A 17,292-nucleotide genomic window follows, 5' to 3' on the forward strand; every position below is an offset into this window, starting at 1 on the left:
GAAACAAAACCAGAGAAAAATAAGCCTGCGCTCGGTATATCCCACATTATATATGGTACCAGCTGCTTGGCAACAAGCCCGCGCTCGGTATATCCCATATTGTATGTGGTACCAGCTGCGTGGCAATATAAATGCCCATATATGTATACAAAACAGAAAGAAAGTACAGCAAGATTTTGGCGAGCCCTTTGTAAGACCTTGGGTATCTGATTGTCATTATCGACCTCATACCATCCTCAATCAAATGGACAGACCGAGAGAGTCAACCAGGATCTAGAGACTTTCGTAAGAAATTTTTCTTCAGCCAATCAGGACAATTGGGTAGACTTACTCCCATGGGCTGAATTTGCCCATAATAACATGTATCATGAATCATCTTCCAAAACACCATTCTTTGTGGTATATGGTCACCATCCGTCTCTCCCAGAATTTCCTTCCCTCCCTCCCACCCAAGTTCCTGCTGTTAATGTATTATATCGAAAATTTAATTCCATTTGGGCTCAGGTTAAATCCTCTTTGAAGAAGGCATCCTCGAGATATAAATTCTTTGCTGATAAAAAGAGGCAAGCAATTCCGGCACTTAAAGTTGGAGATCGTGTATGGCTTTCTACCAAGAATATTCGCCTGAAGGTTCCTTCTATGAAGTTTGCTCCATGTTTTATTGGTCCATATAAAATCACTCAGGTGATAAATCCTGTTTGTTTCAAACTGTTATTGCCTAAGAACCTTCGTATCTCCAACTCTTTCCATGCTTCATTACTCAAGCCTCTCATCATCAACCGATTTTCAGTTCCTTATTCAACACCCCGTCTAGTCCAAATTCAACAGGAGGAGGAGTTTGAGATTACTCATATACCTGATTCTAAAATTTCTAGAGGAGTTCTTCATTTTTTGGTTCATTGGAAAGGCTTTGGTCCGGAGGAGCGCTCTTGGATCCATGCGGATGATCTCAATGCTCCAGCACTTCTGCAAAAGTTTTATACTAAATATCTGGGCAAACCCAGTTCCAAGTGTTCTGTGCCCACCTTTAAAAGGGGGGGTACTGTCACTCACCGGACTGGTAGTTCTTCTAGGTCAAGACATAGGTCTCTCTCTGTCTTGCCGGCGCCTGTCTTGCACCGCGGCCGCCCGCCATCTTGACCAGAGGTCTGCGCATGTGCAGACCTACAGACTGTTTAAACCTTGTTCCTCTCCTCATTGGATAATTAATCACTCCTCACTTTTTAAGACACCTGTTGCCTTATTACCTTTGCCTGTTCTTGGTCCTCATTCTGCTGAGTTACCAAGGAGTTCCCTGTTCCTGTTTATGGTTCCTGTTTGCTGTGGACGCTACCTGCACCTGGACAAGTCTCTACTCCACACCAGTGGTAATACATGCCAGCCGCAGACCGTTCCACGCTACCTTGTACTTTACCTGCACCTGGACGAGTCTTCACTCCACGTCAGTGGTAATACCTGCCAGCCACAGACCGCTCCATTCTACCTCGTATCTTACCTGCACCTGGACAAGTTTTCACTTCACGTCAGTGGTAATACCTGCAAGCCGCAGACCGCTCCATGCTACCTTGTATTCTACCTGCTCCTGGACAAGTCTCTACTCCACGCCAGTGGTAATACCTGCCAGCCGCAGCCTACTCTATCTACATTGTATGTTATCTGCTTTCAGGAATAAGTTCTATTGTGCCTCTGTAGTGATAGCTGTGAGTTGCTGACTCTTCTACTACACTGTATTATTGGCTGCTCGTATAGACTTTTCTTCAGTTGTCAAGCATCTGCCGGTTTCAAGTTACCTGCGTCCTAGGCACTTTGGAACTCTCTCCTCCTATAATTACTGCTCATCATATTGTCGGGTTACCATTGTTTCTATTGCTCTAAGACTATATATATATAAGAGGGCCCTGCTCGCAAGTTTACAATCTATGGGACAATCTGCTCATGCTACATTCATTGGGAGGAGAATACAACCTAAGCTGATCTCACATTAGTGATATAATCTAAAGAGATATTACCTCTTAAGCACTGTATTTGCGATATGGAATTTATCACGATTCTCCAGAAAATGTTGGCTTTGCACCCACTGGTGTTAAATAAATGTGTTTTGTTAGTGTTTTAATGCTAATGAATGTATGTAAAAGAATATGATACTAGAAACTATGGTTTCAGGCATTGCAGTAGCATTCCATTGCATTCTGTTTTTTTGGAACGCATCTTGTAATAGCAACATAGCGGAAGCCTACAGAGCTCTCCAAACACTAGTAAAAACATATAACAAATGCCAGTGGGTACATGGCCTTTTCTATTCCCTATTCTTCTCTGCCATTCTTTCCTGCTTCTTCCCTTCATCCTTTAAATTCCTATTGTTTCCTTCATAATGTTATCAAATTACTTCCTAGCATGTAAATCACATACAAAACAAAGCATGATTGAGAAGCAATGCCCCTTCATATCATAGCAAACAAGTAATCCTAATTCTTTATTTAAATTAATGTTTTTTTTTTTTTTTAGTAAAACATTGTAAATGTACACTACAAGAACTAATAATTAAATAGTTTGTGAATACAATATTTCAGGGTTGAAACCAATTATTATATAAATAGACAAATAGATTATCTAACAGTGTGTTATCCTTAATACGTATTTTTCAAGTAATAACACATAGAGATCATAAACCTAAAACTATATATTTGTATTATTGGTAGTTTGTGATACATCTGTTTCACATTATTTTGTCTGTACTTTTCTGTCACATAAAGACATGCAATGAAGCTGCTCACTTGCCAGCAACATACACACATTAGCATGCTACCCATAACTGATTAACAATAGTATTTATTTATCCATATTTCACAACTAATTTGTTCTAATCTAATTGAAGTTAATATAATTTTGGCATCTAATGTCATACAGCTTCTAATCACTCCAGCTATATATGTTCAAATCTTTTTAATAACATATAATTGTTATTTGTAGATAAGTAACGCAGTCAGAAACTCTCTAGGGCATGAGAAGTAATATCTGTATGTCAACTTCAATAATACCTTTAAAAGGGAAAGCTTCTACTTAAATAGAAAATGAATTAGTTCTGATGAGTTAGCATTACATTGGGAATCTAAAGTAAAAAGCCTTGAAATCTTTACTGATTGCATTTAAGTGGATTGCCACCTCTAGAGATATGAGTGACGGAAGTAAAAAATATCTAGTTTTTTTTGCGACTATATATTGTTCACTTACAAAATAAAGTGTCAGGTTAGGATATTGTTCCAAGGATGTCAGACCGGCTTACACCAAATTGGATTTATATTTTTTTTCATTTCAGTATTGACTTTTCTAACATATGTCATTGCTATTACACCCCTATGTCTTGCTAGCTGGGGAAAAGGTGGCTATAAAAAGGATTCACCCCCATTGGTATTTACTAGAGACTTACCAAAATAGAATCAGATAAAAATGCTCTTAGCAGGTATTAACATAAGCGCCACCCTCTCCTCTATGTGCCGAGTTCTATCTCTTCAGTACATCTCTGAAGAAGATGTAAAGGTAGGCACGTAATGTAATAAAGCAGTGGGGAAGGCCACTTGGTTGGCAGATTGCATATGGAAAAGAATTAGTCGAAGAAATAGAGGGGTAGTAATGGCACTCTATAGATCATTGATGCAACCCAACTGGAAATATTGGGCCTTATTCATTAAGGAAAGTAAAGCAAAAAAAAGGAGTAACTTTGCACCTTGGCAAACCATGTTGCATTGGAGGGAGAGATACATTTAAAATGTGGGGACATATTTATAGTTGGGGTAGGGCATATTCTAGATCAACTTTAAATTTCAGTGTAAAAATAAAGCTATTAAGTATTTGTGTGCTGCAAGAAATAAACAGACAGTATTTAAATAATATATAAATATAAAACTAATAAACTAATTTGCACCCCTTGCATTGTAACATGGTTTGTCCAGGAGAAAACTTACTTCTTATTTTGCATTACTTTCCTTAATGTATCAGGCCCATCGTGTTCATTTCTAGAGGTCATATTTCCAGAAGGACATAAATAAATTAGGGATGTGCAAAGAAGGGCAACACAACTAAAATCGTGCATGATCTAAATCACCAAACTTGCCAGGAAAGTTTCTAGGGTAAGATTTCCACATCTCTGCTGAGCGGTGTGTCAGTTCAAATACCTTCATGCCTTATCCCCATAAGGGCTATAATTACTACAAATATCTCATTGTTTAAACAATACACTATCACAAGCATTTTAAAACTTATTTTATAGACACCTCTTACCTAACACGTTTTGCACATTTACACAGCCATACATATTAAACTCTGTACATAAAATACATATGTATAATTACCCTACTTCATATTTAGATTTTAACCCAGACACCATACAAGCATTGTATTTTATTTTTTTATGCATATTTATATGTATATTATGACAAAGGAGTGGTTTGTCACAGGCCTCTAAGAGAGGAATTAAGTATTCAGCTAACACTCTTCAGGGGTAGACTGCATAAAGTGTTTAGTCGTTACACAGTTAAACTCCTAGGCTGGATGCACACAGGCAGTCTAATGAGGTAATTAGCTCAAAGGGAGGGGAATTTGTGTATATAAGCCTGTATAGTGCTGCTGTGCAGTGCAACCAATGCCAAACAGTGGCCGGTGACCAGACAGGAGAATTATGTCTAGTCAGTGATAGGTTGCCTGTTGTCATCATGATTGAAGTGTATGCTGTTTTATTGTGAACAAAAGTGCTGCTATTACAGCAAGAAGTTGTTTGTGTATGTATCTCCTAAGGGTGCCAGTGTCACAAGATATATGGATAAATAGATAGATAGATAGATAGATAGATAGATAGATAGATAGATAGATAGCCTTGTATATGGAATTTTGCCCATAATGGGCCTGATTCAAGTTAGAATGCAACTTGCACGCTTTCAAAAAAAATAAATATATTTTTTAAATATTTTTTTTACATTAAACACAAATATATAAATCAATATGTTCTTAATGTGTACTGTACATACAATGCATTTTTCAATTCTATCTTGCTTGCATACACATGTTCTGTGCAAGCTAGTGTCACCCATATGTGTACTTTTACAAATGCCCTGCCAGTCATATCTATCAGTTGGCACTTACACCTGCCCTGTAGCTGGTGCAAATGATATGGTTAAAACCAAGTTTACTTCAGAGAAACCTAGTACTTGAATCAGCTGCAAGTGGTGGGTAGGCACGTCCTCAGCATGCCCTTTCTGTACATTGCCTATGTCCGTCCACCCTCCCTACCCTCATTCTGCCTTTCAAGTTGTAGGCTGACATATCATTTGCGATTGGACATGAATTGCATTTAATTGCGTTCATTGACGTAAGCTTGGTTTCAGCAAGATCCAGAACATAAATGTATTTACGTTCAAATGTGAATCAGGCCCAATGTATGTAAGCAAAATTAACCGACACTATATCCAAATTGCAGTACGGACACTATATCAAAATATTGCGGCTCAATTTTAATTATTATTCTATAGATAACTATAACTTTACTCTTGATGTGGTGGTCTAATACATTATATGCTTTTGTCTTGCTGACGTGGTTCTCAAATCAGTCCTCATTTATCCCCATAATAGCAAAGTTTTGTAGATGTCCTATCAAGAGCACCCATGTATTTATTAGTAACTAGTAACAGACTATTTTATGAGTCACTGACCCATATCGTTTTAATAACTTCTGCAACGCCAAATATGTGAAGTCCTTTAAATTTTATACTTAGAACCAAACTTTCAGACTTTCTGGGTGTAATTTACTAACAGTGGGTCAATAATCTAAAACAACGATTTATTTTGTGAACTTTGCATGATTGAAAGTAATTATTGATCGTTTGAAATAAGTTATTACATTGTACAAGTTTACACCATGTTCATAAATAGGGTGGGGTACGGAATAATGACGGTGATTATTCTGACAAGACTTACCCCCGACGTCTTCACACCGAAGGGCTCCTTCCCGACAAAGCCTTAGGACGACTGATGTGCCCACCGACTGCTAGCAATCGCGATGAATGAAGAAGCCGGCGCGACTTGATGACATCACTGGGAACCGCAATGCTGTTATCGGTGCTGTTAAGGGGGTAATGCGGCCATGGACTATGTACTTTACAAAGTGCTGTACATTGTCCATGCCCGCATAATTACATTACATTACCCCCTTAACAGCACCGATAACAGCGTTGTGGTTCTCAGTGATGTTATCAAGTTGTACCGGCTTCTTCATTCATCCTGATTGCTTGCAGTCGGCGGGCACATTAGTCGTCCTGCAGCCTCGTCGGGAAGGAGCCCTTTGGTGTGAAGACGTCGGGGTAGTCAGCATCGATATGCTGACTACCACGCCATAAATAACACCTTGTATCTCTTAGGTACTTAGATTTCACTTTATTTTTTAAATTAATAACACCCTTAAAAGACAACAACCTGTTTATGTGAAACATGTTTTTGGGATAAGATTTGCTTTCCAGGGTTTTTTACTCTCAATATTTAAGTATCATACATATTAGACAAAATATGCATGGTTATATGGATCCAAGTGTGACTGAAGATGAAAAGTTGCAACAAACAAGCAAAACAAATACCCATCAACACACAAGAAACTGTCTCAGTGCAGAACATGGGCAAACCACTTTTTCATTGAAATCCTCCACATCATTATTATCAGCTCCTGTCAGTCTGATTACTCTGTATTATTTGGACTGGATTCTAGGACACCCCAGAGTTAATGTTCAGCTGAGATGAGATGATTGATTTATCTTTGAAAACATTTACATTAAACGGCACTTCTCCTTTTTTACAGTGTTCAACTGACCTCGAAATTTCTCATTTCTCACCTGTGGTGGGCTCCCATTTACTGCCAACTACACATATTTTATTTCATCCATTCTCCTACGTGTGTTTTCATAGAGTAGCAAGTACCTAAGAGACTAAGAATGTGTTGGTCACAACTTAATATTCCCATAATCCAAAGTGCGAAGAATCAGACTTCTAATAACATGTAATGCACAGCTTTTTGTTACTGGATTTCAATAATTTGCATGTGGTATGGTTATAATTGACTTAATTCCTTGCTTAATGGCAGAAAAGTATCCAACATTTAAAAGATTCATGAAACGCTGAAGGGTTACGAGACATCACTTCCCAAAATAAATTGACCAGAAAAAAGGAAATTACATCACACATAAGACAGTATAAAGCTGCATTTCCACCTATGAAAATAGTTTCCTAATGTGGTCTCTCACCCTAATCAGAGACTGGGGGCTGCTGCATGCAGCCATTTTTTTCACAGAGCTTTTCCAGTTCTGTAATGCAGAACCAGCAAATTATATTTGTTAACTAACATTAAATGGCAGTGGAAGGGGTGTGTGAGCAGGAGGCACAGTGTGATTGGTCCTCCCTCTCACACATTCCCACATTGGGTTTCGACCAAAGCCATGAGAGAATTGGAGGAGCCCAGGAACAACAAAGGGGAGGACCCACTTAATTTTATATTCTCAGTCAGAATCATTTATGAGACAGCAAGAAAAAATATTTTGCACAATTACACCTTTGTTTACACCCTCTGCACACTTAGCTCTCCCTGTGCATAGTAGTGTTCAGAGTTATAATTACCTATGATGCGTTTTGCTTTGTGATTTGCCTGTATCAAGGTGCAATAATTGCAGTTAAGGTAAATCACTTCCTTTTTCCCCATCTGGATTTTTACCAAGAAAATACGGCATGGGGTGGGCGAGTTATTCCATTGTAAATTTTAGTTAGGCTGCAGGTAAATACTCTCATAATCTAAAATGTATAACCTCCATTTCATCCAAATTTAAGTAGCATGTGGAGTTGTGAACCAATCCGGACAGGCATTAATCTGTCTACCTTGTGCCAATCCTGTCCTAAGCAATAATACTGGCCAGTGAACAGCCAGTTGGGCAAGTAGCAACACCATCAACAAGCAGGTGGCAATATGCTGTCACCAGAGAAAAATACAGGATTTTATTAAAGAATTATTTTCATAAATAGTTATTTAAATTGCTAGTTTTGGCTGATTTGCATGGTGATTTTCAAATTGCCAAATCTATTAGAGCGAAATCACCATAGGAGTCCCTAGATATTCAAACCTCCGAAGAAATTATAGTGTTCAGTATAGAACAGGGGTAATCTATGAAAGATTAATTTAGTGAATTTCCATGTAAATCGGCAAAAATAAATTCACTGGTTTCAGACACTCAATTTTTCAGTGTGTGCCTTCCGATAGACTACCAGGCCTGCACTGAACGTGCTGGATCTTCCCGACCCTCATGGGCTATGGGGGTCTGGATAAAATTACAATTTTGCCACTCCAGTATTTCCAGTATAATGGAGCATTATAACAAAATATAAAAAAAAGTAACCACATGATTTTAAAATAATCTGTAATTGAATAAAAGACCCCATCATTAAACAATCAAAACAGGGAGTCCCCGGGACACCATGTAGTTTCCCACACTGGCCACTTCTAATTGGCTATCAGTGAAGGGGAGTCCTGAGGGCTCCATGCTTTGAGTCTGCATCATTAAGGAGTAATTAGGAATGCTATGACGCGCCATTCATTTCAAAGGGTTCAATACTGTTAATGGGGTTTCTACATATAGCACACATGCCGTAAACCTCATTGAAAGGAATGGGCCATTAAGATGAATGGGACAAGCTCTATTATTTTATATTTACAGAGCATCGCTGATCAATCCCTTTTTATTAATAGCCAAAAATTGATGAAAATCACCACAATTCATTTGACTTTGAAAAAACATCACTATTTGCTAAATAGAACAATTAATTCACTTTTTTGTCAGTTTATAGTGATTTTGATTGATAAATTAAACTATTCAAAAATATTATCTTTTGCAGATCCCCCTTAAATGTATTTTGAAATTGTTCTAAAGTGGAATGTTCAGTAATCACTAAAGGCTAAATACACCTCCATATGTTTATGATATTTTCTAACAATTTCATGATATTTTTTATCAAGCTTAAGGTTTGTGGCCCAACTTGCCTTCTGCCCTTGACCCTTGTCATGTCTAAATAAAGTTTTATTTAGCAGAATTAATTGGATTAATACAGAAAATATCTTCAAAACTCATGCTAAATATGGATCAAACTATGAAAACAGCAGAAAGAGTACATGATCAAGTAGCTCTCATCTAGCATTACAGAATCCCCAGTGGGGATAATTTCTATTGAGTCACAGAGCGCCCACAAACATTACAAAGAACTTCTCTCTAGGCATTTAACTGTATGCATGACAACAGTTCAATCATACCACTATGCTGAGTGTTTCAGCTGCAGTCAGCAAGACAGCATTAATCAAAGGTCACAGAGATTAAATGTCATGTTTAGACACGATAATGACTTAGACAATACAGGGAAACCAAGTTTTATTCCGATGCTTAAAAAATTAGATTTTGTGGTCCCCATCTATTAGGACAAAAAGTGATCTAAATTTTCTAGAAATGAGGTCTATGACCCTAACGGGTAGAGTGTTCTTTTTTTAAAATTGGAATGCTAATTGTGCAATTAGAGCAGGGATTCTGGATGATGATTGACCTATTAAGTAAGAAATAGGTCAATCATCATGATGTTACCATAGCCGTCACAGTGATCACATTGTTTGTCTCGCAAAACTTCAAACTGATCCTGCACGCTATCACATTTGGAAGTATCTCGGGCTCTGAAGGGGTATGTAGATTTTATAGGCTTTATGCTTTGAAACACCCAGCTAATGACTATAGTATATGAACCACTGTCTGTGAATTCAGGATCACCGGATGTAGTGCAAAGTAAAATCTTTCCAGCTCATTTTTTGTTGAATCTTAAATGGTTTCCCTGCATAATGACAAGTATTCATAGTAGTGGATACATCAGGTCATAAGGACAACATTTGTACCATTCCAGCTCTAGAGAGATGATTCTGTTGTAAATGTTAAAGTAGGTTCATAGTGGCATTTTAAAAAAGATACATCTGTCCTCAGGCCTCTGCTGGACAATAATTACCACCATTTTTAAATTAGCTATGCTGTATTCCTGCAACATATGGGGGGAAATAGATATGCATACCTTTGGCTCATCTATGTTTTTTTTTAAATCAGTGAAAACAACAGTATTTCATGTTGATCACGATATCCAGAAGGGTGTCTTATACCCCTTTTCACACAGAGGCATGGACCTGGGAATAACCCAGGTCGTGTGTCTTTGAGAATGGTGCGACCCTGATTGTGGTCAGCGTTATTACTGGTTAAAGCCAGATACGCTGCTGTCTGAAAGGTGTTCCCAGGGTATTTAACCCAGGTTCAATTAAAAGCAGCTCATTGGAGGGGCTCAACTTGAAAATGCAGGGCAGATACAGGTCCAGTGTGAAAGGCGGTGACTCGGGATATACCTGGAACCAAAGTGGGGCGCGAATGGTTGCAACACTGTTTGAAACCGTGCTCATTATCCAGTCTCCGTCCTCCCCAACACTTTATTTAAACGTTAAGACATATTGGGGCATATTCAATTGTTGGCATTTTCCGCCGCAGAAAAAGTATTACCGTTATTACGGAAATACTAAGCCGGATTTCAGCTCGCAGCTCCCTGATCCGCAGCTGAAATCCAGAGTGAAATGTACCGTAATAACGGTATTTACGCGCACTATTACCATAATGACAGTAATAGTGCCCGCGCCACGTTACTTTAGGCAGTAACGCCAACAATTGAATATGCCCCATAGAGTCAAGTGTCCTATCTTTTTACATGACAACTTAGCTACTGGGGCACTGTTTTATTGAACTTTGTGGGTTTTTACCTTATTTTACCTCAGCCAAGTTTGCCCAACCCCCTCTTGTAGATGGATGCAAACATGCAGAGAAAGTTCTTTACGCATAAAAGTCCATATGCTTTGCCAAAAATATAAAGAAACATAACATGCAGTTTGGTCGTGTTGTGCTGTAAAAATAGATATTGCCTTAGTTTACATACCTACATTTTTTAAATAATGTTTGAGACATTGCCCTAGATTTTTAAAGTGGTGAAGAAAGTGGGTGGCTGATTTATATGGCAGATGCGTTTTCTGATAAATTTAGGTCACTATTATAGCATCTACCTCTAATGTGCAATATAACCCATAAAAGACTTGTGTGCGCACTCCATTTAAGGTACACACACATTTTTTAACCCACTTTTCTGCAGAGGACAATTAGTCCTTGTCTCACACAAACAAAACATGACTGGCGATTATAGCTATGTGAAAATGTAGTGCTAAAGGCATCAACACTACATATCGCAGTCAGCAATGCAATAAATAATACAGTAATTGCATATTGTAATTGGTACTATTGTTGCTGTCTTTGTTTGTTGAGTGGGATCTGCTTTTATAATAATCTCATTTTTAAATACATGATCATATGTGGATTACAATAACCAATTGCTACCATTTATTCTACCCCCAATCAATGTAAAATTAATTTGCTTATCCAATTCCCTACAGTCCTACCCACAGACAATGCCTATATTGAACACTTATCCACTAAGCATCTTATAAACTAAATAAAACAGATGAACTAGATTTCAGTGTATAGAGCAGATGTGACAACATGTCATGTCAAAGACCCATTCGCGTCATTTGAAATAGTTAGAAACCAGTATATTTATTTGGTGCTTTAAACTGCATCACCTAGGAAACAATTTTCCTAACCCCCCCACCCCCCCACCTAACCAGAGCCGCATTATGTATACAGCAAATTAATTTTGTTTTAGTTATTGTAATCCAATCTGTTTAAACCCCACTGTAATAATAGTTGTAAATAGCAAATCAAGTAGTCCACTCCAGTGGCTTTCTTGTAAAACTACAAGTTCCAGTCCCAGGAAGAATATACATTGTAGTGCTCCCTAGACACATGGTAACATGGACTATATGTGCTATTGTTACTACCAAATAAATAAATAAATTAGAAGCTTTGGGGGTACACTGTATACCTAGAAGTATAATGTTAGTAGGGGAGAGGGTTATAAACAATAATCTATTCATATAATACCAAGCCAATCTGTATTGTCTCTTTTCCTGCCACAGTAATGGTGTGTGGTTGGGCCAAAAGCCAAGTCCAATGTCTGTTGATAGTTTGGGTTCATGGGCACTGGCCTTGTCCTTTTGCTTACTACTCCTATTTTGCTTTAAGTAAAAGCAGTATTGCCAATGGCCCGACTAATATGAGGGCTAACATAAATTATGCACATTTGTCAAAGTAAATAATCATGTTTTAATTTCATTATACTAGCATCTACTATCTGTATGTGATGCTAGCTGCTCATTTATTCTGCAATGCTTATTGTTTTTATTCAGTTTACTTGCCCCTGTCTTTTATTTGCTATTTTTTTGAGCAACTTTAGTAAAGAACCATGAGAGAAAAATCTTGGCATATAATCCAAAAAAGCCTTACTTGTATGTAATAGGTACTGCCATAACACTGTCATTTTTGCGTGTATCTTTGCAGAGTACTACTTCTCTTGCAGCTAGGTGCTAAAATGATTCATTTTGGGATTAAATCCAGTTTCACCCTTTTTGCAGTAAGTGATGTCACTAGTGAGCAGTAACACTCCCCGTGCAATTGTAGAACCATGCATTGCGTCTGACTGAAGAACACCTGCAACTATTCAAATTCAAAGGCTTCCCTTTAAGTTGTAATCATTTGCTGGGTGGATAGATAAACCACTCTGTAAACTGTCAGTAGTTGTGATTGTATCAGCTTGTGCCCTGGTGCTTGTAATTAGGCTATTGAATGAGTACAATACCAGAAAAAAAAATAAAAAAAAAAATATTGCAGGACAATCTTCTACAACAAAGTAAAGATTCTTAGTACATATTACAGGGCTCTTCTTCTCCGGGAAAGCTTTTCGCTAAGAGCATTCTGATGCCACAATGAAACGTAAAATAGCAAGAATCAGACAGCTTCCGAAGGCTATTTATATGCTAATGCAAATTCCCCAAGCTGATGCAGGCACCTTAGTCCTACAGCATCTACTAATGATGATTATGCTTTAACCTCTGCGGAAGAAAGAAAAGTATTTTCCGTAAGAAAACAACTCATTCGCTTGAAGATGAAATGTAATTATCTATTATCTGATGTCCCTTAAGCTGTATGGGCTATTAAACCTGCTAAAAATATTGAAGCCCTAATTTTTCCATAATAGCATTTTAATTTCAGCAAATCATCATTTCATTGTTAAGGAGCGTCTTGTTTGAAGGTGTGTGTGAAAGGTCCAACATTGTGCTATTCTTCTCTTTTCACAGCTCACTCATATAACACTTTCCTTTCTCCGTGAAGTGCTATTAAGTTATTTTCTGACTATTTTTTTTTTGCATTTTTTTCCAGCAATAAACCAAATTCTCCTGACATAATTCTTACTCTTGAAAAACAAGTGGTATTTGCATTTTAATGATTTGTTTTTCAAGGTGGCGAAAATTTGCTTAGCCTTGAAATTATATCGGGCTGCTAAAAATATGGGGTCAGACGGTGAGAATACATGTTATGTAATAAATAGATTTTGATGTTAAAAGGGTGCTAGATGTCTACAATTTACTGACCCTGATTAGTGGCTTATATTACAGTACTAGCAAAGATCAATGTGGCTCCTGATCTAGCTTTTGTACTTCAGTGAAGCATCGTATGAGAGTCACTCACCGATTTATACGCTATACATTCACAGACATGCATAGCATTTTTTGGGTCTATTACCATCTCTTTGTTCAAATAAATTTTCTCATTATATCTTTTTTAAAAATCCATAAAAAAAATATCCCACCCATGAAAACAAAAACAAAATGCAAACTAATAACACCTTGTGGTATTTTTAATCAACGCTGTTTAACAATATTTTATGATTTTAAACAAGTTGGACTTATGAACTCTTGACATTGTGGAATGTTGCAATGGTATAGTTCGCTGCTGTGTTTGCAAAATCCCTGACGAAGCATAGATTAAAATGTGCTTTATATGTGCTTTAAATGCATTGAGCAAGCTCCATTGTACTGAATGAATAGAATAAAATGCACATATATGCGCATATCCATACTTGATAACAGAATATAAAGAGGATAACAATAGGTAAGTGCAGAGTTATAAATAGAGGTAGACAGGTGAGCCAGGAGCAGATGAGGGCTGGTGCGTGCCCATTGTGGGCCCTAAGGGCGCTCTGATCACATCCAATCAGGTGCTGCCTGTTTCCTTACGTTGAGCAGAGGCGGGATGACAGGCTCTCTTCTTGAGAGTGTGGCGCTAGCCTGTGACATGGCACTCCCAACCCATTACCATCATGGAGTAGCAGCTGTTGGCAGTTTCACAGATAAGGTGCTGCCCTCTGCTGCCCCTCCATGTCAGCAGCCGGCGCAAAGTGAGAGGGTGCAGTGGTAACAATAAAGACACTGAATGACTGACATTATGCCACTCATTCAGTGGTTTGGGCACCTGCTACTGGTGATGATGATAATAATAATAATAATAATAATAATAATAATAATAAAAAACATCTTCAGTGGGATCTGACCTGTGAATATGATTGTACAATAAAGGCTCAGTTCTCAGAATATGTTTTTGTTTTTTTTTATGCAGTAGACTTTAGCAAAGTTTATATTGTACCACAGCTGTCACAACCTTGAGTGACATTGCATGGTGAAATAGGGGCACAGTATGGTGAAAAGGAGTAAGCAAGTGAAAGCTATGCAAACGCATGCTGAGTCTGTCACAATAGATGAGCTAGCACACATGTAGGAGAAGAATTGCAATGGTAGGCGGAGCGAACAAGTAGGCAGAGTCAGCACACCAGGGGTGGAGTACACGTATTGGTTATGTGAGTGGTGCAGCTTACTCTAGAATAGGGAGTTCTCAGGAATAGCCTTGAAGTGATTGTAGTTGGGTTTAGGACGTCCTAGGTGTTGCATGGATCCAGGTCAAAATAAGATAGGTCATTCTTACTGCGGTCTCACCTGGGGTCAATCTCCCACTGGTTCTAAATTATCTCTAGCAGTGTAAACATCTTTAGTTGTAAACAATATTAGGTTGTCCCAATGCCCTCTGTTCCTCTTACTGGGGAAAGGGGTGGCTTTCAAGATGAAGAAAACAATAACATATAGCTGCGATCACTGAAACACTGGCATCAATAATTCAACATATGCGTTTTTTTTAATTAAAAACAAAAATACCACCATCCATAATCAGTGCAAAATGTATTACAATTAAGACATATCATATTGATAGATATGCAATATAGAGAGCATACTAGTACCATACAATACAGAGAGTGTTTTGGGGACTTAAATAGAGCATTCTAGTTACCACCATACAATTCAGATGGCATCCTAGTTATCACCATACATTACAGAGGGCATCTAAGTTACCACCTTACAATAAAGACTGCATCCTAGTGATCAATTTACAACACAGAGAGCATCTTAATGAGGTACATGCACAATACACAGCTGAGAATAGTTACATATACATACAGCTACTTACCTGCCTGAGGTACCTCAAACTAGTTGCCTTTTCTCTTGGTTATAACCACATGTCATCACCTTCCCCTTTACTCCATTACAATTGACCAGTCAGCAGGCCCCACCATTCGTGACATTGAAGGCTCTCATCGAATCCCAGTTATACAATTCTATGTGCTGGTATCTGAGATCTGAGGTATGTTGCTAACCTCCGTCTTCTCCTTATTCCTACATCTTACCTGGCTTCCTCCTCCTCCTTCCTCCTCCTCTCCGTATTTATCCTACTTCTCCTTCTTCTTCATTCTTTCTCCTTCCTTCTCCATCCTCCTCCTCTTTCCTGATAGTGATAGATTCCCAAATCACTCAGCCTCAGTAACTTGAGGCTAAGCATCAAAGGATTGTGTGCTGAGCCATGTATATATGTAAATACAAACAGATGATATTAGGGAGTTCGTAAATAGCCAATGCTAATCATTACCCTATTCAGACCCAAGTCACAGGAATGTGGTTCCTAGTGAGCTGTGAACTTGTGTTGGGTGCCTTTTTGAATACAATCATGATCCCCACGACATCTATATATTCAGAAGATTGACTGGTTTACACACTAACATCAATAAACTGAACTGCAAGGGTTTACTACTTTTATTCAGCATTGGCTAATTTACTGTTTCATGTGTGGATGATAATTGGGACATTATGGTACTAGTTCTGTACCTTGCATAGTGAGCACTCATATTGGTGGAGTTTTTACAACCTCTACGGTGAGATCAGGGATTGAGCTCTGTGCACTGTTTTTTCTTTATATGTAGGGTTATTATTACCAAGTCAAAATATTCCCTATGTATTTCACAAAAAAAGTTTAATGTAAGAATGGTATATGTATATTAATAAACATTGCTCCCCTAGGTATTTTAACATGTGATGCAATTTATAAAACTCTGTTAATTAGAAATGGTTACGAAAAATTGTTTTAAGTAGAAAACTGCTCTTCAGCATATCACTACACTCTGGGCCTGATTCATTCAGGAGCGTAATATAGTTTGTGCATAATGCGCACAATTACTGTGCGCATGCCCAGAACCGGATCATACGCCAAAGAACACAGCTGTGTCCGATTCACCTCTGAGAACAAAGGACACTTACGTCAGCTTACGATTTCAGGGAGGTACTGGGGTGGGGAAGGAACGGATGCATGTAGACAATATACAGTAAAGGCGATCCCCTGCGGATACAGACAATCCAAACTCCAGCGAAAGTACACTGTTTTTCAGACAGAAGGTTTGCATCTGCTCGGGGTCATGTCTAACTCACAGATGATAGTGATGACCAAACACAGCATTCACAACCTCATCAACTAATAGGAGAATGGTCCATTCACTTGCATCCCTGAACACCACATCCCGTTATACAACACTATATAAGATCCACGAAAGGAGATTACTATTACCACATTTTGTCAAACAACAATTGTTTTATACCAAAGAGGTAGGTGCATTAATTTATATTTTACAGGCTCTGCATACTTGGTGAATGTTTAAAATAGCCTGTGATTTTCAAATCATTTTCATATATTTATAGCACAGTGATGTAATACATTACCAATGCTTGTCTGTCTTAAAATGTTATGTGTGTGTTGTATAGTTCCTACAAGGTTGGATACATTAGCTTGTCATGTGTTGGCCTTTTAAAAGCTTTTTAAAGTTTTGCCTATATTGTGTACTATATATTCCTATGTAGTACCATACATTTGTAATGGGTTATTTTTT

The sequence above is a fragment of the Mixophyes fleayi genome, chromosome 2 (genome assembly GCF_038048845.1).
Source record: "Mixophyes fleayi isolate aMixFle1 chromosome 2, aMixFle1.hap1, whole genome shotgun sequence".
NCBI lineage: Eukaryota > Metazoa > Chordata > Amphibia > Anura > Limnodynastidae > Mixophyes > Mixophyes fleayi.